The sequence below is a fragment of the Pagrus pagrus genome (genome assembly GCF_965226575.1).
Source record: "Pagrus pagrus genome assembly, chromosome: 20".
NCBI classification, from domain to species: domain Eukaryota; kingdom Metazoa; phylum Chordata; class Actinopteri; order Spariformes; family Sparidae; genus Pagrus; species Pagrus pagrus.
Window position 1 is genome coordinate 15,782,616 of NC_140207.1, and position 26,229 is coordinate 15,808,844.

The 26,229-nt window shown below is 39.2% G+C and overlaps 1 long non-coding RNA gene across 1 annotated transcript in view; it reads right to left on the reverse strand.

The window, feature by feature from the left end:
• Positions 1 to 1,782: 1,782 nt before the first annotated feature.
• The window catches only part of LOC311249475, a 136,653-nt gene continuing 112,206 nt past the window's right edge, over positions 1,783 to 26,229 (reverse strand). Inside the window, exons 2-3 of the long non-coding RNA XR_014621188.1 lie at positions 4,255 to 4,316; positions 1,783 to 1,925 (exon numbers count right to left, since the gene is read on the reverse strand). This is a non-coding gene — a long non-coding RNA (uncharacterized lncRNA). The remainder of the gene's footprint in view (positions 1,926 to 4,254; positions 4,317 to 26,229) is intronic.

Consider the following 26,229-nt stretch of genomic DNA (forward strand, 5'->3'; position numbering starts at 1 on the left):
TAAGTGTATATCTTGCCGATAAGTATCCATGACTGCATGCCTGTGTATGATGACAAAGCTCACAATTTAAGTTACTTTGCACTGTTACTTAAAACCAATGTACAAATATTGTTTTTGTAATAAATGATGATTATTATTATTATTATTATTATTATTAAGTTTTCAAAAATTCTATGCAATACATAAATTGTGTACTATCTGTATTAAAATTGTATTAAAAATTATTCTTATATCCGTCATCATCTGTGTGTGTTTTTTGGTGACTCTTTCATCTTCTTTTCAGTAGTAAGTGAAGTGCTCCAACTCTGTGCACATGGAAAAGCCTTGCTTTAGGGAGTCCTCAGCCCCCATAGGTGCTGTGATGTCATCAGTGGCCTTGGATCTGCTGTTTGCACTAAGTTACATCAGCCCAGATTGAGGAACACGGATGACAGGCCAATACTGTGTTTATCAATAGCTCTACCACCTTGCATGACTGTGCTGTGACACCGTCAATAGATTATGAAATCTTACTGTGTCAGCTATTCAATAATACAAATTGCTTGTGTGTAGTCAGCATGGGCACGTGTGTGCTCCCGCTGGTGTGTGTCCGTGACGTAAATATGCAAGAGGTTAATGCATATGTTCCTGTAATGTCTCCATGTATTCACTCTGCATGATTAGGAACTGTCCTTGAATTAGTAAGATGAAACTGCAACCCCCAACTCCGCTGCCGTTACACACTTATATTCCATCATACACACACACACATATAGATGTTGTAGCCTATATGGGTTAAAATGAAGTGCTAAAATGAAGACATAGCTGTACGCACACATACATAATAATGAAAAACATTTCACCTCTAATGTTAATTCATTGTTCATTAGCGAAAGAAGAGAATGTCACCACTCAGAGCCAGCATGCTTTTGTGTGCGGCGTGTGTGTGTGTGTGTGTGTGTGAGAGTGTGTGTTGGCCAGTGTGATGTCATTACGTTAATGGTCTTTCACTGGGGCTAGTCATTAAATGAGGATATTAAAGCAGTAGGCTGTTTTTATATGCATGGAGGGGTGATGTGTGGGGGTCACAGTTGCTTGAAGTCATCACTCATGCACGTTGGGAAGGCACACAAATACACAGGGGAACACAATCACACATAAAAATGAGCAAAATATGTATAGAAGGGGTCACTCGGCTCTCTTCAGGATAAAAATGTCTATTTGTTTCTTTCTCTTTTTCTGTAATGTGCACACAAACACTGATGGAGCACTCACTTGTACCTTGTTTGAGTTGTTTTTTATGAATATGTACCCCCTCTCAAGCCGGATTGATCCTGATATTTATGAGCTGGGCTTGACGTGCATATTATTATTATCATTAATGTTATTATGCATTTCAGGGGAGGGAAATAACATTAGGCCTGGCAGAGGCGGTGCAGAAGCAGGGGCTACCACTGCTCCAATCATCAGATTGGTCTGATTTATGATTTATGCAGACCACATACTGCCTGAGATAACGCCCCTGGAGGCGCTTGGCTGTAAAAAATTGTTTTAGCCAATTGATTAATCAAGACTGGTCATATGTGTGAGTACTTCATTTGTATATGTGCTTATACAACAAAGGGAAATGTGTGTTTATCATGTGTCTGTATCTATATGAGCATGCTGGTGTCTGTCGGCTCTTGGATTTGGTGATGTGACCTTGTCAAGCAGAGTGAGAGCAGGGAAACAATAACAGGGAGATTGGAGAAGGGCAGATGGCAACATGAAAGAAAAAACTGAAAATACCTTTGATTTGTTTAGAAAATTATTCATTTTTAATGTCTCATATAAGTGTTAGCAATTCAGAATTTAGCTTTGAATTGTTTAACAAAACATGGAACAACAAAATGTGTATCACAATAAAGTCTTGAGTTTTCTTGTTACAATGTTTTGGTTTGTTGCTTCTGTCGTGGCAAGGCAACGGGGATTCAGGTCATACACAAGAAATGGAAAAAATATGAATTAATCATAAGAAAAATGAGTGGTGCAAAACATGCAGGGTAAATATGCCAGTCAGCATTCTTTACAGCATTCACTTTAAACCCCTTGAGACTAGCTAGGTTTACATCTCATTCTAAGAGTATCACTCTGTTATAAAATCATAAAAATTAAACATTTTTCCCATTAGTCCAACCTTCCTTTTCTTCATTAATTGTGTTTTGAGCTAAAATATGACAAAACAACACATTCTGCCTATGTAAGGGGTGTTTTTTCCAGTGGCAGGCAAAACTGAGACGTAATGGTGGGAAACAGGCCAAAAGTAGACACTTATTGTATTGTTACAAACGGTACTAGGAGCCCAAATTCCCTATACAATTCCCCTTAATAATCAGGAATCCTATGATTCAAAGACCATTTTTACGTCACCCATTTTCTTTCTTTCTTTTTTTTTTTTGCTAGAAACATCTGGTAGGTGAAATCATGGTGTGCCAATTTTGGCAAGATTGTAAAACGTTTTTAGAAGAAGTTCTGCCTGGAAATCCTAATTCAGGGCAAATAACCCTTGAACTCCAGTTACAGTATGACCACAGTGGAGAACACCTGGTAGTTGAATAAATCAGGTTAGTGTACTGTACCTTGGTAGGAATATATTCATATTGTTGTTGGCACAACTAGTTTCTAATTAATAAACTTGACCTTTAACTAAAGTTTCACACTGAAATGTCAGGTGTGATTCATAAGAAAGTATCTTTACATACCAACTCTTAGAAGCATAGTGTTGTGTAACCTCTGTTTATTTTGATCAGTTTACTGGTGCTATATCAAGGTTTTATTAGTTTTTTATTTACTTTTTTTTGTGTTTTCCCCTTTAAGTTAAAGTGGCAATCTCGAATCTCAAACTGTCTCACCCTGCAGAGGAAACTATCTCCCATTACCACTGACATACATCCCTGTGCCAGGTTTAAAAGCATCCTTGTGTCCACACCACACCACACGTCCATAACTTAGCTTTGTTCAGCCTTATGTGCATAAAACAACGCTTGCCACCTATCCAAGGAAGCTAAGCTAAGAAAACTATGTGTAAAAACAGCATGACTGAGTTTCAGCATTCACCGGGCCAACCCTAGTACATACTTATTCATTGTCTAACATTAGGCTAACTTACTCCGGTCATTATGATGCAAACCACCTACTCTCTCTGGCCAACCAACCACTGCTGGGTGAACGCATCCCTAACTGTGCGCCGCTTGTGATATTTCCCGGAACAGTCACCACCGACAAGGCTAAATCATCATTGTGTTACCTCATTCGGCGATCAATAGTGACTTAACAGATATTCATTTACATGAAAATCTTCGAGATTATTACTTTTAAGCATATCTGTTGGCGAATGTCTTTGATCTGAGGATTTTATCATTATGAGAATCAGAATTGGCCAAGTATGTGTACTCAAACAAGGAATACGACATGCAGCTTGCAATGAGGACAACAAAAGCTGAACAAAAAAGTTAAAGAATGGTAAAGAATAACGAATAAAGGGCAGGACTGTATAAAATAGGTGTGTATATATTAAAATCACCAATGGCCAACGTAGAAAGAATAGGCCATAAATATCTGTATACATGTCAACTGTTCTGTGTGTTACAAACAGTAACACACAAAACAGCTGTGCAAGTACATGCAAGCACTGTACATGCACAACACACACAGACACTCACTCACTAACAAAAGCAAAAATCTGATTTTCTAAGTGGCTTATACAACTATTTAACAGTTCTCCTAACAGGAAAGGTAAAGCCATAGTTAAAAAAACGACATAGACAAAGCCAGCTGGACTCAAGGTCAGTTAAAATGTACCAGAATAAAAAACCCAATTCAGTGTATATTCCTTTTGGAAAATTCTATTGTCGAGAAGAATTTGCCCTTAAAAGGGTTAAAGCTAACAACTATTACAAGCCTCAAACATTAAATTACATCCCAAAAGGATAACAGTTTCATTTAGTTTGAATACTGGGACCTGTTTTATTAAAAGATAAGATTTAGTTTTGATTGTCGCAGTCTTTCTACAACTCTTGATTTCAATATATTTTGGAAAAAAACATGACAAACAGTTGTACAAGATATTGGACAAAATAATGAAATAAACTGAGCACTACAGACTTACTTTGAAAATAAGTAAGATTTGCTTTGGGGCAAAACATTTTTAAATGAATATTTAATAACTGATGAGAGCCCATAATACTGGAGCAAGACGTTTTATACGCCAGGAACAGCATATTGAAAGCTTCTTACCTTGATGGCGTGTTGGGAGTCAGAGCAAACTGTAGTAACCTGCTCCACTTCACTGTGGCTCCCTGCAATATTGAAAACTGATCAGTACCTCAATAAAGCGTTGAAACATTTTCATATCATTGTTTCCTATACAAAAATGATCAGCCCCAGTGTTGACCTTGGTTACAAAGACTGCACTTACTGTAGCTTTTTCACAGTATCATTACTGTAGCTTCCCAGTGAAAGGCTTTTAATGTGAAGCAAAATTAGCGAAACAGCAGTAAACTTCAATACAGGATCAAGATAGAAGACCCATGGCCTGGTTGCTGAAATTAGTTTTCTGTACTCATTGTTATGACAAGGTTTTAGTTAAACAATATCATATCATGTCTGTTTGTGGTGTCCAATTTATGGAAAGTCTTATCGTGAGATATCATGTTTAAGTATTGCTTTGGTAAAGTAAAAGTCACCCATATGAATAGCACTGGTGTAGAATTCTTAAGGTATCTGATATATAAATATGTAATTTAATATGTAAATTAAACATAATATTCACATGTACGTATACACTTTAGTGTGTAAAGAGAACAATATGTTCCCCCAAAATATAGTGGAGTGGAAGTATAAAGTAACTGAAAATGGAAATACTCAAGTAAGGTATGAGTACATGAAAATTGTACTTCAGTGCAGTAATTGAGGAAATGTACTTGGTTGTAATTCCATCACTGCCGTGATTTTGAGAAAATAAGCAAAAGACAATGCAAATGAATGCTTGTTTCCATCCACCACCGTTATGTGATTATTAGGAGTTGGTTCAAGCAGTAGTAGGCCTCAGTTCTCCAGTCAGAAAACCATTATACCATTACATGTGAAGAGGGCGCAACAAGGTAACGTCATTAAAAGAGCAGCAATCGAACCTCAAACCCCATAAAAAAGAATAGAGTACAAGATGAAAAAATTACATTTTTGTGTGCTTCATATATTAATATGAGCAAAGTTACATCAGATCTGTGTGGAGCAATGAGGAGACTGTTTTAATCCACCATGTTTCATCCCTTCAGAGGGAAAGAAGCCTTAGTCAGAGCGGAAACAGATGATGAGTCAAAGTGAGTTGAATGTTTGCTACATCACAACTTATTTGGAAAAAGTCCTTCCTTCTCTTATTAAGGCAATATTGAGAAAGTCTATTTTTAATTTTGCAGTGTCCATCAATCTTTTCTAATGTCATACTTCAAATGTGCATAGAAACATGTTGATGGAAACATGGCTATCGAGAATGCCTGAACCTGGCAGTGTTGCTCACATACTGTATGCACTGAACCACAACACAACTAATGGGCAGCAGGGTGGAAACTTGACTAAAATCTGGTTCTCTCCTGTGCTAGAGAAAGAACAAGAGGGTGGCAAAATGGCTCTGAGCAAGGGCAAAAATCTTACACGTGTATGCTTGTAGTCCTCTTTGTCGTACAGGTATGATTAAGGTGACTGCTGGTAAAACTCTGTGATATGTCAGATGATTGCAAGCAATACCTTACTGCAATTGTATGTGTCCTTGTGAAAGCAGACCATACATACACACAATCCAACCTACAGGCAGATTTCAAGGATTGCGACCCAAAATGCTGTATTGCTGAAGCAGAGCTAAAGGGAAGTGGGCCTGTAGCCGGCCGTGGCCAGGCTGAAGGAACCACTGCCGAGGTGATTATAGATTCTGAAAGCAGCGCTGGACTCTGAGGCAGAGATTATTATAAATTTGGTCATTGGCAATGAGGACACTACAGGGGAGAGAAAAACAAATATTAGGGCCCCCTTCAATGCCGCGGCCAGTGTGAGCTGTTTTCCATTTTAATGCATTATGTGTGTATAAGGGAGAGAGGGGAGATGAGGTTTTTTTTCTCCTCTGTGTGGGTGTGTGTGTGTGTGTGTGTTAGATTCAGCAAACTCAGATTTACATTTCCCTTGCACTGCCTGTGAAATGTTTTCAGACGTGGGCAGCGTGACTGCAATAATATATAAGGCTCGTTCTCTCTCGCTCTCTACCTCTTCTTTCTTTCTTACACATACTTACATGCACGCACACTGCAGACTAAGACAGTGTGAGAGAATGAGGATGAGGGAGTGGAGCCGTAATTACCAACTGTGTGAGAGAAATGGAAATTCACACTTAGTCTGATTCTGTGCTTAGCTTTCAAGCCACTCTTTCACTTAAGCTTATATTGACACATTGACTTAAAGTGAAGGTCCCCCGACGTCACACAGTTAAACACACTAAGAAGTTGGATTCCAAAAGTTCATCATTAGAAAGGTCTGAGAAATACACACAAAGAAAAGATGTGTCTCGCAGAAATTACTTATAAAAATTCTATTTGCTTCTGTCAAAAAAAATTACAGAGAGTAGCTTTCAAGTGATGATTCCTGGGATTCCTGAGATCTTTTTCTTGATTGTGAGAGCTGCTGTGGTGATAAGCAGGCAAGGCTTTGCTGTTTTCCAATACACTAACACAGGCACTCAGTATGGACTTGTTAATAAATACTTCTAAAAGTTAGAAAATAAATAGAATTGAAACATAAAAGTCTGACTGGACCTGGGTGGAAGTGGGATTATCGTTGTAGGGAATAGTTGGTAAAATAAAAGCAGCAAAATGATGCCGCAGTTTTTTAATTATGTTTATTTCACACTGTACACTGCAAAGGAATATGGCACCAAATGGATTTAATAATTTTTAGCTTAAAATGCTTCTAAAGGTGAGTCTGTTTGTAATATATGTCCCCCTTGAATCAATGATGGCCAGAACCTTTTGAGAAGGTTCATATTCTAGGTAATGGAATTCAAATCAGATTTAACTACATACATGTGATTGGTCCCTGTATCTAGACCAGTGGGACAAGAAAGGTGATTGGTTCTGGGGTGTGGAAATTTCTCGATTATAAGATGCATCGCAATGCGGACGTGGAAGATTCTGCATCGATGCAGAGACAGAGCATAATCGAGAGTCTGCAGCTTATGTTGATTTTTGATTGTCCGGCCTCAGCTGGACAACTTTGCCGTCCAACTCTGAGAGAGGTGTGTGCAGCAGTCAATAAGTGCCTTATCTTTAAGCTGCCATGTGAAAACAATATTATTGTAGATTACAACAAACTTGTAAGGCACTGCAGATGGATATATGTTTTGTTTTTGTGATGTTTATGTATTGAAAAGATGCAGCTCTTATTTTGTAGACTTCTGTAGTCTGATTATTGGAAGGACGTTCTCAATAAAAGGGGAATTCAAATGATGAAAAAGTAGCAGTAGCACATGCAGTAACATAGATCATTGAGGATGTCATACACTGAGAAGCATCGCGATGCATCGAGAATCGTTTTGCATTCGAATCCTTGACAGCTGAAACTTAATCGAATCGAATCGTGAGCCAGTGAAGATTAAAACCTCTAAGTGTGAAGCTTTTGTCCTCCTTGACACAAATCCTAGAGACTAAATATAGTCAGCCTTTCACAAACTGATTGTTATTCAAATATAACCAAAATCAAAACAAAGTTAATTCTATAGATAACATTTTGTGACTGTATCACAATGTGAAAATATCTTTTCCTAACCTTAACCAAAGTGCATTTTTTTGCCTAAACCAAACCACAGACTGGACGCAAACCACAATAATAACTGAAAATTCATGTTCATGTACACAAATTGTGTAGATTATATATCTGTGACAATTTCATGAGCTACTATGATATTATGTTGGTAATTCATGTAAAATTGTTAACTTAATGACTCTTAATTGAATTCTATACAAGTTGCATTGTTGGCGTGATAGTAATTACATCGACTTTTTCATGTTGGCTACAGTATATCAAAAGAATGTAAAGCAATTAAAACTGAAAATGTAAAATCAGCAGACATGAACACATTGGTCACATCACTGTTGATTTAATTGCATCCCAAGAGCAGGTGGAAGACCTGCATGTGCCTGCTGTGTGCATTATTTCAAGGTAGTTTACTGTATTCACAATATTGTTTCTATTTGTTGGCGTTCAGATATTTCACCGGTGGAAATGTTGTGTAAGCCCGAGGGGTTCAGATTTGCAAGGATCTATCAGACAACCAAAATCACAACCATAAACGATCCACGCAGCCATCTATACATTCAAAACTTACCCCGGGGCTGTGTGGCTGCATGGGCCTCGTCTAAGCACTTTGTCATTTTAAGTGTAACACAGGTATTGATTCCATAGGTTTGATTCAAAATGCAATGTCTTCCTCCGAGAGTTGATTAAACCCTTTTGGTATTGATGCAGTGGGCCTGTGTGTGTGTGTGTGAGGCAGAATGTGTATGGTCGAGACAGCAGAGACAGTTCGTGTACATGCATGCATGCGTTCATTGATAAAAGCATTACAGAAAGCCACAACGTCAGGACTGTGTGATCTAGAATCATAGTCCCTCTGACTGGAGGTCTGAAGTCACATTCACTCTGCTCTCTGTTCTCTACTTCTTTCTTTTTCAATCAATGCTAAGCCAGTCAGTATATTAAACCATCACTCCTGAAGCGGAACTTCAAACACTCAAAATGAATTCGACTACCAAGTTGTTTTGTGTGACTTAAAGCTTTGGTCATCATTATCATAGAAGAAGAAGTAGCTCTCAACTCACATAAACACATTTTCAAACCCCTATGTCAACAACAAAATTCTTAAATTACTAATGAACCTCACAGAACTGTAACATAAGAGACAAATCAAAGTAGAGAATATTTCAACACTACATCTTACCTTCTTTTCCAAGCATTTAAGACAATTTAAGTGAATTTAGTGAAGGACATTCAAATAAAGTGACAATTCAAATTTTTGATCACCAGGCCAGAATATTTTAGTTCAGAGTTTTGAACAGACACTTTTTAATCGCTGTAGCTCTGTACTTTATTTACATACAGAAGAAAATAAGGCTCTCTTTGCTAGGGCTTCAACTAAGGATTATTTTCATTATCGATTAACCTTCTGATTGTTTTCACAATTAATTGATTCATTGTTATGCTATATAGGTTTAGCCACATTAAAGAAGCTGGAACCAGCAAATGTTTGACATTTTTCTTAAGAAGTGACTGAAATGATTTATTGATCAGACCAGTTGCAGATTAATTTTCTTTCTAAATCGATTAATCGACTAATTGTTGCTGCTCTACTCTTTCAACTTTTCTCAGATTTCTGAGAGCTCACACAATCTATTTTACTTCTAAACACTTTCTATCTACAAACTGTCTAACACATACATGAAGAATAACAGCTCTTAACTTTACAGCAAAGGATCTTTGGCAACTAGAGAAGAATATATAATTCAGGACCATGCTAATATAGAAATACACATACTTATAAGTGAACCAGCATGTTAGTGCAAAGCCAAAAATTGAGTCTCAGAAATCTAAACAAATAACTTATTATCAGCCTGCTGCCTTTCCCCTGATGTCCAAACGTTCTGTTTACTGGGACCTCTGAAGGGAATGGATAATAGGGATATGTTAGAAACAGGGGAGCTCACGAATGATAAGGAGAACTCAACTGCATCTTGTCATTTATTCAGTCACAAAAAAAGACCACCTCCACATAAGCACTAAACTGCATCACATCACCCCAGACATACTCAGTGCATGCATCTTAGTGATAAAAGTAATCTCTGATTTGCATTGCAGGCTAAATAAGGGCAGATTTCACGGGTCAATAAATTTGCTGTTCGAGAAATACCGTATGTCACTGCAAAGCAACATGGGATTTTAATTTTGGTGCAAACATAGATGGAGGGAGAGAAACCAAGGGAGAAATAGAGCCTTTGTGTATAACAAACTGACACACGCGCACAAACACACACACACATGCACCTACACCTCGCCCAGGTCCCTGAAGCTAATTAAAGGGAAGGTAGGCGAGCAGAGATGTGATAACTCTGAGAATCATGTAGAATAGTTGTAATGGGTGACCTTTTTTTCTCTCCCTATGCGGCGGGCAGAAATCTCATTTGAGAGTGAGCCATTCCAATTTGCTGCGGCGAGGCAGGTGTCAAAGTCTCAAGCAGGCAGAAAAACATCCCTCGGTGCCTTCTCCTTTGTTTGAGATCATGTGATGCCCCTGTGTGAAAATGCAAAGAGCTCCAAAGTCGACTGAAGCCGGGCTTGTATTTTATTTTAACGTACTTCTGTCATTCTTCTTTTCTACTTCTGCACCCTGACTTAATGTGGAGAAACAAAGAGTGTTTTCTGTCTCCGTGTTTTGTGTACAGAAGGATTATGTTAGTGATCAGAGCAAACATGAGAATTATAAACACAGTCCATCTTCATTAGGCTGCAGGCCAGATATTACTGGGCTGGACAGCCTGGAATGTTTGGTCGTCCATTTAGCCAAGGGCAGGAGCAGGAGGGCTGCTGTGCAGGGCTCCAACTCCCTTTGATCCTCTGCAAGTGTGTGTGTGTGTGTGTGTGTGTGTGTGTGTGTGTGTGTGTGTGTGTGTGTGTGTGTGTGTGTGTGTGTGTGTGTGTGTGTGTGTGTGTGCAATGCAATTTCACAACCCAAGTACACCAGCTGGTCCACGTTAAAGTTCCAAGGTAACCATGGCGCCCCACGGCTGGTGGAGAGTGTGTATGTGTGTGTGTGCTTGTGATAACATGTGGTATACGTTTGGATGCGCTCCTCCACCCTTTCCCCCCCTTTGGCTTTGACTTTTAAGGAGTTTCGACACTGAGCTTTTGCCTCTATCAGGTAAACAGGATACGGGTCACTGATAAAACAATATATACACATACACAGCCTACCACCATGGGAGGATATATGTGTATTCCCCCTAACCACCAAATACCTGGGGTTGGGTCACCTAAAATAGTTTCCTGTGTATCGCTTTCAATTGAGATTTTTAGTATCACATGGTGTAAATAGTGTTTGAGCAGCTCTGCCAAGACATATCTCGAGGGGAAACAGTGCTACACTGAATATATACAAGACTGCAGTTAAGTACCATTAATACAGAAAAGAGTCATGCTTAATCAGTTGACATGATTTTATTTGTGAACCATGTAAAGTGAGGAAGCCAAGTTGGCCTGACTAGATTTTATTTTTATGCATTTTGGCTGTTTCATCATTGGACACATAAATATTAGAGTTATAAGTGGAATTGTGTATTACATGTAAGAAAACATAGCCAGTACAATGACTACTGTTCCACTACTCTTAGGAATATGACAATATTCTGAATCTGATATGGGTCAAGTCTGTCCTCCTCACAAAAAACTATATACGCCAAAAAAAAAGCAAGCAGCTCATCACAATACATATTCATGTTTGTAGTTAGGCGGTGACCTGTGGAAATTATTACAGCCGTAGAGGAGGAAGTGAGGAGAAGTAGTGGGAGGGGGACAGGGATTGTGGATGCATTAAACAAGGACAGGACTTTCAATCAGGAGGGCACTATGAAACCAGAGGTCAACAGTGAGATCTTTTAACTAACTAACTAACATAGTGAAGTAACATCAGGTGCATAACGTAACATAAGTGACTTGGGCAATGTAGGTACATTTGTAATGGAAGTTACAGAAGTTATGCAGTGGTTTGAAGACAAACCGTTTTTCTGGCCTGATCCTAACCAATCATTTTTCTTGCCAAGACCTAACCAAACTGCGACTGTAAGAGGTCAGGGTACACATTTCGCCGTTATGCTGCAACGACCATATCGTTTTTGGGAGACTAACAAACAACCTATTCAGTCACATGTGGATGTGTTGTATGGGTCAAAAAAACTGTATTTTCTGTATTGGTATTCTGAATTTGGCCTTATTCTGTATGTAGCATTTTCTGATTACGACATGGGATATGCAGATATTATTTCTTTGGACATGTATACAGCAGATTCTGAATATGTCTCAATTGCAGTTTTTACGGCAGCTTGCGATTTACCACCTCTTGCATGTTTACAGTTTCTGGTCAGACAAAGAAACACACCTACTTTTGAGGAATCATAAAAGAACTTGGATATCAACAGGTTTTTGGATATGTGCAAATATGGCATCGCAAACCTTTTCAAAAAGGTGGTTGAACGAACGAAAGCGGGATGCAGTGTTCATTAATCGAAGAGTGCGCTGCATGTCAACAGGAATATTAATGGAATATTCATTTTCCAAACCAATTTTCCAGCCATCCAAACAGCCTCGTAGGAAAACCGTCTTTCTCAGAATAAGGGCAAAAATAGGAATATTTCCTCCCTTGTCTTAAACCTCCATTCTGAGTAAGGAAAAACTTCCCCGAAAAAGAAAAAAAAAACCTTGTAGCAGGAGGAAAAGATCTGAAGAAACGTCAGGAAGAGCCACAGAGAAGGGATTCCTCTCCCAGGATGGACAGACATATAAATGTAGTCAATATGCATCAAGTTGTGTTATGACAAAACAAGATGAAGATAGACAGAGAGGCTGCTGAATGTTAAATCCTACGAACCTGAACATTTGGTGATTGAAATACTTGGATGTTAACTTGTATTTATGTGCTTTGTGCTCGGGTTCCTTGCTACCTGACTAAACACATGTATAATCCCACAAAGGCACATATCTGAGGCCTCATCTGCCATACATTACATTTCATAAACTACTGTAAAATAGTAACATTATCCATACATCCCATGATTCATTACCATAAGCATATATTTACCTGTAAAGAAAAATAAACCACATTAGGAACAACTACTCTGTAGGAAATGTACATGTGTTGCAATTAAAAAGCACTTAATGTCCTTTGAGTGTCGGTAAGATGTGAATGGACCACAACAATTGCTATGATAATAATGTGGCTTCAGCCCTAACCCTTCACATAGATTCATATTTACTGTATCTGAGAAATGCTAATAATCTTAAGAAAGACCTACACACATACACACATTGAGCCATAGAAAATCAAAATCCTTTATGTCTTTGAAAATAGCTCACAATAATGCAGCAATGTTTGGTCCTCTACGCAATTACATTCCTTTCTCCCTCCGTCTTTCACTCTCTATTTCTATATATGTGATTGGTGCGGCTGTAGAGCTACCATGATGATTCAGATGGGAACAATTCGAGAAGATTGGATAGAAGGCACCAAACAATTCTTATAAGTCCGCAAAAGTCCACCCTGCGACTGATGACAGTCTCTGTGTACATCTGATTACCAGCTCTCAGACTCGACCAGGGGGTCGTGAGCTCAGGAGGTGTTCAAATGTACGGTTCAGGTAAGATTTGTGGTCTAACTGCAAAACAGGTAGATAACCACAACCTTGGAGTAATACTCTGAAAACAGCAGAACCAATCCTTTAATTTTGTAGAAAACTATGGACAGTTTCAAGGAGAATGTGTTATATAAATGAGGCTGAAAAAAGTGGGATACTTTCATGTTTGCTAACCCTGTGCATTGTTTATATTTTTTTAATAAAACATCAGGTGTGTTTTACAGGCATACATCAGTTGTTTGTTGCATGTGTTGGATGCAAACCTCAAAGAACTACTACTGCCTCATTAGTCCTGAAAAGTACAGTGTGTACATGCAACTTTACTGAGCTAAATTTGTCTTTTCATGCATCATGTTGCTTCCTCAGGTATACCACTGCAGTTGTGACTGAATATAAAACCCTCGTGGTCTACCCAAAGGACGCCACTTTCAAAGCACAGTGAGCACAAACATGCAATACCCCTCAATCCCTGCTTCTACTGTGACTTTCTACTTCTTTTAGTAAACAGCCACAAGCTTCTGCCTCCTCAATGGCCACAAGCTTCCTACGATGATGAAAGAGCTTTTAGGATTTCTACATTTTGACTTTTAATTGCACATGCTGCACCTTTACCAGCTTTTAAAATAGTTTTGTTAATATGAAAACGGTAAAATCCCAACTGTCAGAGCAGCTTTGATACTTTGAAATCAACACACTCCCATCACGGACAGAAAATGCTGCAAAAATTTTAACTTAACTCCTCACTGACATCGATGAAGATGTTTAATCTTTTCTTGAAATGAAAAATCATCCTGCTATCAAGCTGTCTACTGTGAAGAGAAAAATCTAATGAAAATATAGTGCTACATATTGATAATGATATTCTGTATCTTTCTATCCCCACCTAATCAGAGGTGGAATACGGCGCAGAGTCTCCCCTCTCTCCCGCCGTGACAGCCACAATTCATCACAGCTTTAATTTAGTCTGTTACTGGGGTGTCGATAGGACGAACACTGCCTGGCGACCCTCTCTCACACGCTCGAGCACATCCACACACGTACAAATGCAAGCATGTTCGCACTCGTCCGTGCACAACATGGCCACTCTTGTGACCCTTATGGAGAACCGTCCATCCCCAGCAGCTCATCTTTGTTACAAACACGTACACACACACACACACACACACACACACACACTGAGGCACACCTCCTCCCATCGTCCAGGGGAGCTATCTGTTGTGTGGTTGGCTGTGGCCCCTAGCTCAAGGCCCTTCTCCCTGGATGTATCATCAGTCATTTAAAGCAATTAAGCACTTCTCAATGAGAATAGGCCGCTCTTCCTTGAGCAAGACGGAGAGGAGCGATTCACAAAGCCATTTTCTACCAAATCCTATTAAAGGTGGGGAAGGGAGGGTGGGGGGGAAACGAGGTTGAAGACTTAAAATGGAGGGCTTTTATTTAAGGACTATGAGGTATTACAGGCCAGATTACTCTTGGCTTATGTTCCTAGTCTGGGAAATTACATTCCCACTTTTTTTTTGGAGTGCCCAGGCTTTGGAGTCGGAGATGAGAATCACCTTAAGTCTCTCTTGTTTTTCACTTCTCCACTTCAATGGGTTGTTCTTGTTCTTGTTGTTGTGTTTTGCGAGAAAGATTTCTGTTTTCCACGTTTATTGTCACCTACTGAGCTTTTAGATACCTCTTGGGGTTTGTTTTTAGGTCCGGGGATTTATGTCAATTCTATCCGGTTCTTTCAAGGGAAATTACTTTTTCATTCCAAGATCTAGTCTTAATTATTGATAGCAAGGTAAAGACATGAGCGCAAATTTCGCAGGATAAAACTTTTGTGCTTCAATCTCAACAGGGTTTAAAATCACACACCATATAAACACAGCTGTGAGTCATCATATAAATAAAAGCACCAACAGAAAATCTATCTTTTTGGGATCATGCTATTCATTCCCTTCCTCAATTTCACAATTCCTTTGTTTCATAATGGAAGTCCACATTTAAACATTACTATGATCTTTTTAAGCAAGTGGTTTTAGTTATTCTTAAGCATACGCAACTCATGAGTCATGACCCTGATGTTTCTCCATTACCCTCATCTAGTGATGTTGGCTGACATGTGGTAAACATGCCTTAATCATGTTCCATTAGCGGATAAAATAGGAATAAAAAAGCGAATGTTTAATTCATTTTGCAGATACAGTATGTTCAATGAGTAGTTTGTCTGCTATACTAATTGCAATTTTCACTTCAAGGTTAAGAAAAGTCACAAGAATAGCAAGCAAGCACAAAGTTTAATGCATCTGATCCAAAAAAAAATGAAAAAACTTAAAAAAAACAAAAAAAACCCAGTCAAAACTGAATGTGATGGCTAGTCAGTGCACATCTGGACAGGCCACTTGGCAGAAACACCAGTTGAGTCCTCTATTGTAAAAAACCTTTAGTGTGTTGGAAATTATATGACATGGTTACTGAACTGTTTGAGGCCATGAAGGACGAAAGAATGGCAGGAAAACCTACCAGGGTGAGTAAGATGTTTTTCTCTCTGCTCAGTCTACGCGGCAACTGTTGATGTGGTTTCTTAGATGGCTCGTGGATTCATTTAGTTGATTTTTTTCATTTTTCATTATTAATTGGTTTATATAACTGTGTAAAAGTTAATTCTTAACTTAAGAATACCTTTGTACTTGAAGTGAAGTCTAGTATGTGTTGATGTTGAAAGTGTAAAAGATGTAGGTGTATGATGTGTACATTGTTTCTTTTGTAGTACATTGTACTGTACATTTCCCAATTTTTCAGAGTCCATCTCATTTGTGAGTGTGGCCACTGTGTGATGATGAATTACGAACTTTTCAACATGCATACATTACATTTTTCACATTTCCTCCGTATCATAACCTTTACCAAGATCACAACAGCAGATTATCCTCCCCCTTGTCAGCCACTGAACAACCAAAGCTCCTCTGTTTTTACTCAGGGCACATTTACTATTGGACTTGCAGCCAAGACAGCCTGTCTTCACCTTGATAAAAGAACAGAAAATATTCACAACATTGAAAAACTATGCATGTAGGTATGCAAGTCACAGTATGTGTGAGACCGCTGATGTATATGAATACAGGCATATGTGTGTGCAAATTCTGTATGTATGCACCGTGTGCTTACCTTTGCCAAACTGTAAAACAGGTTTGAGGTTTATTTTTGTTATGTGAAAGCAAGGCTCAGTACTGCTGAAACAGACATCTGCAAAGAATAGACCTACTCATTTGGCGTTAATCAAAACAGCCTGACTTTATTCATGTAGCTGCAGTGATCTGCAAGCCTCTGGCAAGAGCCGAGAGAAAGAAAACACAGATGTGTGCACGTTACACAGACACACACACATTTAAATAAAAGGTCAAATAGCTTTATCAATAACTGTAGAAAATGTGTTTTGTGAGGAGAAGGAGCAGCTGATCTGACAGTGGCCACCGCCCTGATGAATAACCGCCAGGACAATCAATAGGAAAGAGGAGTTGAGGTGGAGTGGGGGAACGTTTTGTCATCCAACGGTACACTCCAATATCTAAGCTCATCCATTAAAGGCAGCAATGGCACTCCGTCCTCGGCTTTAATTGAAAGCACACTGAAACAAGTTATTTACATGACGGGATGGATTTGAACGGGTGCACGTCAGCTGGCAGCTTTGCTGTTGTGCGCTTGCTAAATGTTTGTTTCATGAGCTGATGCTCGACTGTCTCTGAACAGGGCTGACTGTCAGCTAATGATGGAAATGTAGACAAATAGTTTTGTATCAAGTCTAACACAAAGGCAAGGAACAGAAAAAGGGGTATTTTTAAATATGTGTGTGTTTACGTCTTCCAAGTGTGCATCGTTGACAGTCAAAAAGCTGCCTTCAAAACAGCAATGTTCACTATCCTGTCAAATAGATCATCATAAAATAGCAAGATGCATAAAAAAATGAGCATAATTTAAAACCCAAAAAAGCTCCTCATTGCTTAACTTTGTGTAAGAAATAAAACAACAAACCACAGTCTTGTGGTTTAAAGGCAACCAGGCATTTTTTTTATTGTTCGTTTTTAAATATGTCCTTTGGCAGCATACAGGGATTGAACTGAGCCTGGCTGCCTTTGGTACTAAAGATGCTATAGGGTTTAATTTAATTTGAATTCACATATGGTTTAAAGGACCCCTGCTGGGAATCTACTTTTGACTTTCAATGAGTTTTGGCTTTGTGCTTCTTTGCTGCATTCAGCTTTGAATGTGAGCTCTATGACTTTTTTGTGCATTTACTTTTGTATGATCTTTTCAGTACTGTATCACTTCATGTAGACTGTTAGTTTTATATCACACATCTCATATCAAATCTAAGTAGCAGTATGGAGACTGGAAGGTCTAGTGTTTCTCTAGACAGTTTGTTCTCAGTACTTGCCAATCAATAACTCACAGCTGATTTCTTCTCCTTTGGGTCCATTCCATAAAGTGAGTATCAGATGTTTTTGGTGGTTGCCTCAAGTGAAAAAAACACCTCACCTTACAATCGCTGTTAGCATGTCTCAGTCTTACCAGTTGCTACTAGAGCTGCAATGATTAGATACGTGAATAGAAAGAAAATAATCGCCAAATATATTGATAATGGATTAATTGTTTCAGACATTTTAAAAGCAAAAATGTGAAACATTTGCCGGTTCAGGGTTCTTAAATGTGAGGATTTGCTGCTTTCTTTTGTCATTAAAGGATAAGTACCGTTTTTTACAACCTGGACCTTATTTCTGGCAAAAGATATGGTCATTTACTCACCCAGATAACTTTGGTGTCATTCGGCGTCGTTCGGACGAAATTAGATCCAGTGTAGCGGCGATATATCCATATAATGGGAGAGACGGGGCAGCGACACACAGCCTCTATATAACGCATTATCTGCCACGAAACTAGTTCATTTCATCAATATTTTGTTATGATATGCTAGCGCTGTTAGCCTCTGAGTCCGGGCTCGTCCGTTATCAACATCCGGGGTCAAACTAGCAGCAGCAGCTACAGGTAAACAAGGCGCGCTGTCGCGGGTGCGCGCGCAGCTCAGAGACGACATCTTCCAGGTCAGAGGTAGTAGCTCAACCTACAGACCCCGGATGTTGACAATAGACGAGCCCGGACTCAGAGGCTAATAGCGCTAGCATTTCATAACAAAATATTGATGAAATGAACTAGTTTCGTGGCAGATAATGTGTTATATAGAGGCTGTGTGTCGATGCCCCGTTACTCCCATTATATGGATATATCGCCGCTACACTGGATCTAATTTCGTCCGAACAATGCCGAATGACACCAAAGTTATCTGGGTGAGTAAATGACCATATCTTTTGCCAGAAATAAGGTCCAGGTTGTAAAAAACGGTACTTATCCTTTAAAGATAGTAAATGAAGAATCTTCGGGTTTTGAACTGTTGGTTGGGCAAAAGATGTTTCGGCATATTTTGATTTTTAAGGACTAATCTATTGATCGATTAATCGTAAAAAATAATCAGCAAATTAATCAACAATAAAAGTAATTGTTAGTTGCAGCCCTGTTTGCTACTACTCCTTATCTTGAAAAACTACCATCTTGATTGGATTGCAGATAAGGTAAGATAAGAAAGCCATAATTTCCTCAGAATCACCTCATGATCATCCATATCAAATGTTGTAGAAGGTATTAAAAGAGCGAGTGATGTACTGCTCTGTATCATGTTTGCCCTGGGTGACCCAGTCTGAACTCCAGATGCTACTGTGTGTCACCATGTCACAACCCGAGCCAAAAAGGCCAGGGGGAGGAGAGCCTGTCTGCCTGAGAGCCAGCTAACATCTGTCGAGCATATTCACATGTGTAGCAGACATACAGTGAGACTCTTCAGACCACACTGACTCCACACTGCAGCGCGGGATCCAGCACCATAGAGACCGAAAATGTTGGAACCAAAACAGGGACTGTTTTTAGAGTTTCAGCAGACACAGCCAAGGCCAGAGGGGCTAAGCCAACACTTATTCACACAATGAGAAACCCAATTTCCCCCCAAAAGGCGAAATTGATTTTTACTTTAATCTTGGTGCCATAAATATGATTTGCCAACTGGTTTATATACAATATTCAAGCAAATGACTTGTTCTTACCATTTAGTGCTGTGAACATGTTCAATTGGCCCTGGCTCTGGCACATTACCCACGGCCCTATTATGAGAAAGTGCCGATTGGGATAGCTTACAGAGAGGCCAGGCTTGCCTATTAGCAGGGGGTCCAGGGGGAAAAAGTCATATTTGGACTTTTCTTTCTTTTCCTTTTGTGCTTCCAAACCAATAAAATAAAGCACGGGTTGAAATATTCCACAGCTTTGGCTCTTTGGAACCTAGAATTTATAGATAAAACAGATGCTTCTGGCAAATGTAAAGGGTGAAATTTACATCCACTTTATTCCAAAATGTTCTAAATACTCTTTCCGGTTATTGTCTGTATTCAGGCTGGGTCCCGGACGACGGAGGAGGGACTGGGAATGTACTGGGAAACCACAGTGAAGCGGGCCAGCCAAGTTAAACAGGGAGTTCAAGGCTAAATCAATGCATATTTCCCTTTTAGTGGTGATGAGGCTGGCCAAATGCACACTCTTCCCTCTACGCAGGATCTCAGCCTACATTAAATAGTGATTGGAGGAGTCTATTCCATTGGTGGGTATGAATTTCGTAAAAGATCATTTGCCTACATTGCTCTCCCACAAAATTCATATGGTTGAATTTCTTCTGCCTGCCCGAATTCATTGTCAAACTTATTAGCAGGGTATGGCTCCAAGCCACTGTTTGTCTAAGGCTGCTGCACTCGAAGGCCTTTGCAGACTACATGAGGAAACCTTGGCCAGCTCTTCTAAATATGTTTTCGCTGAAGTGTCCAGATATATTTTCTCTACGGTCAGAGCTCTGAGGCAGCCTTGGCTCGCTCTGGCTCTGTACATGTGTTAATGCTGAAGAGGTTCAGTTATTTTAGCAGCACATTTGATAGTATGTTGACATATGTGATATTCTGGCCAAACCCTGCGTCACCGTGGGCCAATGTGTATTGTTCTGGTTTTAGTTGCCTCTGGGGTTCCCAGTGTGTTTGAACATGCTGTCCAATCAGTATTGCATTGTGTTTTAATGTGACAGCCGTTGCCTGTATGCATTCATACTAAAACTACTGGTTGGATATATGAGAACAGTCACTTGATTAAAAAAATTGGTTTTATGGGAGAAATAGTTATTTACATGAAGAAGAAGAACATGGCTGATTAAGGGAGGGATTCAGACAGTTGAAAAATGAGGACCAGTGTTTGGGAGGTTATTTGCCCTCATCATTGAAACACATCTGCCTGGCCTCAGGGTTTGTGGGGTAAATGAGCCTTGACGATTATTTTCATAAAAAGCAATAAAGACCAGTAATTATAAAAATGCCAATAAGAATTCATCTCTCAAAAATCTATAAAGCTATTAAGTCTGTAATTAAAAAGATGAGCGGCTAAGTCTGAGAAAATTGCATTTTCCTGCACAAGCGACTGTGAAGCCTCATCTCATGTTTGTTTTGCAAATTCTTCAACAAAAACATTAACTTTGAAATATTAATCCAATCCACGGTATTGATAGGAATCTCCCATTAAAAGGCAGGGGCCAGTACTCCATACACATACGCTTCATTAGCTACACCTCGGCTGCAGATCCAAAGGGTCATTAAGCCTCCATCTTGACAATTACACACACAGACGCATAAACACACACCCACACGCAGTAAAGCAGACAAAGTGGCCACTGTACCTTCCAACCTGCTAAAATGTGTAAAAGAAGCCATTTGACATTAGAAATGGTCTGCCTAATGGGCAGCAAGAAATTACTTGTTTATTCAAATACGTATACACACATAGAGATGCCCGACTTGCAGAAATATATATTTTGCTTCAAAAAAGCTATAAAAAAAAACATGTTGAAAACATACAAATTATTATAATGACAGCTCTCAGGCTATCTGAAGGTGTATTTTTCAGTTTTGTCGAGATGCTGCATTTGTAACTAAAGAACGTCTTAGCATTACAAGACCTGAAGCCTCTCTGTTTTATTGTCTCAGTGACTACTGGTATGTTCCAGTTAAAGAATTATGTCTGTATTGTAGAGATGCAAAGAGTAGTCAATTAATCGATTATTTGATTCAAAGAAAATTGATGGCCAACTATTTTGATTATCGATTAATGGTTTCAGTCAATTCTTTAAGCCAAACTGTCAAACATTTGCTGATTCTGGCTTCTTAAATGTAAGGACTTTTGTTTGTCATTTATGATGGTAAATGAATCTTTGAGTTTTGGACTGTTAGTTACACAAAAGAAGCAATTTGAAGATGTCACTTTAGGCTCTGGGAAATTGTGATGAGCATTTTTCCCATTTCTGACATTGTATAGACTAATCAAATAATCAGCAGGTTAATTGCAGCCTGACTGTCAATGTAACAAACAATGAACAGTACCTCATAATGAACTGGTTTCACCAGAGTAACAAGAAATCGTACAAGGCCAGATTTGAATTATGAATGTTTTCTCTCTTCTCTCCAAGACTCTGAAGCATCACGATGTTCACCTCTCATCTCAGCCCGCTACACAACGTCTTGTTTGCTCATAGTGTGTGTTTGTGTCTATGTACATCTCACTCTCATCCTAATGTTTTGATCTGGTGTGTGTGTGTTCACAGTGGACATTAGGCCATCTCTCAAACCAGTAATGGGCTTTGATTCCCCAGGGTTGCAGTGAGATGGCCACTTCTTACATTAGCCAGTCAGGTATGACAGCGCCACGGCTTGCTTTCCCCTCGGCCAGCCTGGATAAATAATAAATGAAAGTGGTATTTCAGTCCTCCAAATCATCCGCAGGGTCAAGACTCCCTTCTCGCAGTGAACTTTGTAAGATGCGCCGAAGCGCAGCGAGATGCTAAAGGTTAGCGTCTCGGACAAGACAATCGTGCATTCGGCCTGCAAGCACAAGTAGTTTATAAACATCCAACACAATATCCACCCCCTAGTTGTTGGTGGGGAGCTTCTTTTCCTGCTCCCAGTCTCTACCCTCTTGTGGGGGAATGGGGAGACACACGAAGAGGAAAAGTTAGCATTCTCACAGAGCATACATCTGCTGCTAAGCTGGCATTTTGTATTGATTTTTCCCGAAGCCTGTGATTTTGAAAGCTTGTAACAGAAGATGAGGTAAATATCATTTTATTTGCTCAAATGGTTTCAGATTGGATTGGATTGAGATGAAAATGGTGGAGACAAGCAAATCTAGATGCGAAAGCAGCAATTTCACATAATTGTCTTCAGACTTGGTGCCAGAATATATTACCATTGTTCAAAAAACTGTCAAGTGAAAGAGCTAGAAATGGACTGGAGTAAGCGAAGGCACTTATTCCTCAAGTCTTTGACATGTTTTACTCTCTGCTGACAATCCTCCACTGTGATGCGGTTGCATTTATCCTTTTGAGAAGAGCTCTCTTACTTCAGCTCAAAGTATCAGTTACTCCGATGCAAATTACATCCTTGACACTCACAAAGACTATGTCACTCCTGAGCTGTAGTGGACTCCGCAGACAAAATGTCAATACAAGTTCAGACGTCAGATTAGCATCGGATCAGTTTACATCTGGAAGGAGTAAACCAGAAAAAAACACCCACAGCCTAAATCACAGACAAACAGAGCAGTTCTCATCTGTATTGAAATGTATTCTTGATAAAGGAAATTATTGATTGATCCTTGTTGTTCCTTATCTCAGCAAAACTGACTACAAAGTGGCGAATTTCACAAATCTCCCAGTGTGCAAGGAAGTTGAAGCTGAGTTAATAACCCCTGTTCATAACAGCCCAGACAGCCATTCAGGTTCATTTTTCTATTTACCCTGGAAGGTGAAGTTAACCTTCTTCAGCTCATTGTAGCCAGAGGAGAATGGCAGAGATTAGTGTATTGGTCATGGTGATGTGACTGTGCATAAAGTACATGACAAGGCCCGACTGCATGGACAAATACGGCTATTCCCCACAAAGCAGCTGCAACTGGACTTGCGGCTCACTGTTTATTTGTCTTAGTGGATTGTAAAGAAGTGTATGTATTATATGCTGTTTATTGTTTAAACCTTGTAGTTTTACAGGTCTATACGTCACTAAATACCCTTTGTCTAATAAAGAAAGTTGATAACTTCTGCTTTCTTTCAGCCTGTTGGCATACTGCCCGACAGTAGCACTCGTCCGTTTCCTTTGTCTGTCTTCATCCATTCTTCCTTCCATCCATCCTTTCGTTCATCCATCCATCAATCAAGTGGGCTACTTAAGCCACAAACTCATCAGAACAAAGCAATCAGCCTTGTGCGTCAGTCTCTCAGCCTCCTCTTTTCATTAGAGGCACATACAAGTCATAGTGCATGCTGTGTGTGTGAGCGTATGTGCATGTGTGTGTGCAGTGTGAGTGCTTATTAGCCGAGGTCAGCTAATTATTTGGCCAGGCTAATGAAGGTCAGTGTGCTTGTCTGTCTCCATGCTGACAGCCTGTACCTGATTGAGATAAGTACTCCTCTTCAACCTTGCTGTCATCTGTCATCTTGATTAAGGGACCATATAGAATTAACTGCACACCTTTCTTTAACCTGTCTCATACCTAACTACATATATTTTCTATTATTGTGTTTTCTTTAGCATTCAATACCAAAAACTCTCCCTAAACTGCTGAAAGCTCACAATGTCATACAGTTAACAGAATATACCTGTACGTGTACCACACTGATATTCACATTAGTCATTAGTCTTGAAACGCTGTAAATCTTCTCCTTTCATGCAGACATTTGTACACTGAGTGGAGTTCACAGCTAGATTTTCAGTTTTGAACACTGTCTTGTCACTCATGAAATGAAGGACATTGTCATCTACATTCAATAGGGAGATTTTAAACGCATGGTCTGTAATTATCTATAATGGAAAAGAACTCTGACGCCAAAAGTGTTGTTCATATATATCCAGGCTTGTCACAATTGGAAATGTGTGCAGAGAATGGTGTCATTATCATGATGGATGGGCCAAACCAAATTAGGTAGATTTGATAATAACAGTTAAATTACATATCCACTTACCTGGATGCTTAATGAACTGAAAGCGACATTGTCTATTATTCTTGGATCATGCATGATTAGCACTCTGTATGAATATGTCGAGGCCGCCTTAGCTGTCGCTCACTCCAAATCAAATGCAGGACTCTTGCTATTGTGTGTGTGAGTGCTGGCTTATTGTAACAGAAACAGAGGGGATCTTGACTCTGTCAGTGCCAGCCATTTAGAGAAGGACAATTATAACTGAAAAGTTTGATTCCAAGATAGACAGTGTTCATCATGAAGAAAAAAGGACAACCCATTTCTTATAGAATGATTGTGAAATACAGACATTTTAAATATTGATAACTAGAAATGATCTTAACTATGGTGTTTTGAGGGGAGACGCATCACATTTAGTCATACTTCTGTATTGTAAATTCATCACACAGTAGCTAAGAGTGATGATTTTGATGTGAACTTAATTGAATTATGTTGAAATAATATTCTAAAATGGAAAACTGCTGTATCATGCTCTTTTTCATGTGTCACAATTAACATTATTGTTTTGATTTTCTGTTGCCAGCGGAAACCATGTAACCTTGTAACTTTTTTTTGTTTTGTGCGCTACAGCTACACTTATTAGTCCATTAATTGACCAGTCCGAGCAAACCTGTCAAACATTTGCTGGTCCCAGCTTCTTAAATGTGAGGGTTTGCTGCTTTTCTTTTCATTTATGATGGTAAATGAAGAGCCTTTGGGTTTTGGACTGAATCAATCTGAAGGTGTCACTTTGGGCTCTGGGTTATTGTGACGAGCATCTTTCACAATTTTTTGACATCTTTCAAACTAAAAAGATAACTGATTAATGGTGAAAATAATCAGCAGATTAATTAGATTAGTTCCAGCCTTAGATGAACATGTACATACATGGTATAACTGTGTATATTATGTAATCTGAGCTTTTTTAAATATTATTATATTTCTTAGGAGTGGTTTTGATGTGAGAAGAAAGCCATACAATTTCTAATTTAGAGGGTCAGTTACAAAATTCTCTGCTTTCCTAGTAAGGAATTGCTCCGAAAATGTCTCCTCCATCAGTCCTAGTCCCTCTCTGGCTACCTCTGCAAGCCCCAGTTCCTAGGCCCCAGCATCTCTAACAAGCAGCGGATACAGCGCTGGATTACTGTAGGCGTTAAATCAATAGCTGCAGGTCTCCCAGGCACAGCTATAGATTATGAATCAGTGTTGGTGAGCAGAGCGCCATGGTGGCGAAAGGGAGTAGGGAGACAGAGGGAGAAGGGAGAGACAGAGAGGAAGAGGGAAAAACACTGATTGGTTGCGACATAATGACGCACAGAGTTGTCATTTTTATGTTAAAAATACAGGCTTTGACTGACAGTTAAAAATTGAGATAAAAAATCAAAACAAATCAAAAACCCCCTTTAAAAAAAGGTTACTTAAATATAGTTTTTCCACACATAATAAAACAAATACTGTATATTGATCTGTCACAGTGTTTCTGTAGGATAGGAAATAACACATTACAATCACACATACAGAAAATTGTGGTACGCCGTAAGACAAATCAGGAATTTGATTATGAATCATGGTTTATTGCAAGTTAAACTGACTGATTTAGCCACTGATACCTTTACCTTCATAACATTTACATAATGATTATGCATG